Raw genomic sequence first — 1,335 nt, forward strand, 5'->3', positions numbered from 1 at the left:
AATAAAATAAGAATTAGTCCATTCTTTTTTGCTGGGTGCAGTGGCACAATCTCAGCTCACTGCAACATCTGGCTCCCAGGTTCAAGCAATTCTTGTGCCTCAGCCTACCAAGCAGCTGGGATCACAGGTGCACACCATGATGCCCAGTTAATTTTTGTATTTTCAGTAGAGGTGGGGTTTTGCCATGTCGGCCAGGCTGGTCTTGAACTCCTGACCTCAGGTGATATATCCCCACCTCAGCCTCTCAAAGTGCTGGTATTACAGGCGTGAGCCACCTAACCCAGCCAATTAGTCCATTCTTAAATAAAAAATAAAGGAGATAGACATGTCACCTTTTAAACATAGATGGAATGATGAAGTTAGAAATCACTATTTGCAACCATCATAGTAATAACTGATTTAGATAAGAATCATTAGTAATTCTAAAAATTATTTGTTAAAGTTTGATGAGAAACAGGACATTTATACAATCTCAAGATATCCTCACAAATTACTTATTAATTACAAAGGAAAAAATGTTAACTTTACAGTGGAGAAGCATGGCAGACTCTAATCAAGGATTCAAAATTAATACCAAGAATGAGATAAACACATCTATGCCTACTGATGTGATGCAGTGAGAGGGACACAATATCACTTCTGTGCCATTTCTGCCAAAATACACAGCCTGGATCTTAAAATGAGGACACAGCATACAATCCAACTTGGGGGCCGGGCGCGGTGGCTCAAGCCTGTAATCCCAGCACTTTAGGAGGCCGAGGCAGGTGGATCACAAGGTCAGGAGATCGAGACCATCCTGGCTAACTCGGTGAAACCCCGTCTCTACTAAAAATACAAAAAAATTAGCCAGGCGTGGTGGCGGGCACCTGTAGTCTCAGCTACTCGGGAGGCTGAGGGAGGAGAATGGCGTGAATCCGGGAGGCGGAGCTTGCAGTGAGCCGAGATCGCGCCACTGCACTCCAGCCTGGGCGACAGAGCGAGACTCTGTCTCAAACAAACAAAAAAAAAAGAAATCCAACTTGGGGTTGCTTTACAAAATAACTGGCCCATACTCTTTAAAAATGTCAGAATTGTGAAAGACATAATTGTAAAAAAAGAATTAAGTTATTCAAAATTAAGTGAAAACAGGAACATGGCAATTGAATGCAAAGTAAGATCCTGTATTAGATCCTGGGGAAAAAAATTAATTGCTATATAGAACATTTTTTGAACAACTGGCAGAATGTATATAAGAACTAAAGATTAGGTCGGGCGCGGTGGCTCAAGCCTGTAATCCCAGCACTTTGGGAGGCCGAGACGGGTGGATCACGAGGTCAGGAGATCGAGACCATCCTG

This window comes from Colobus angolensis, unplaced genomic scaffold, assembly GCF_000951035.1.
Source record: "Colobus angolensis palliatus isolate OR3802 unplaced genomic scaffold, Cang.pa_1.0 Scaffold67, whole genome shotgun sequence".
Lineage (NCBI taxonomy): Eukaryota > Metazoa > Chordata > Mammalia > Primates > Cercopithecidae > Colobus > Colobus angolensis.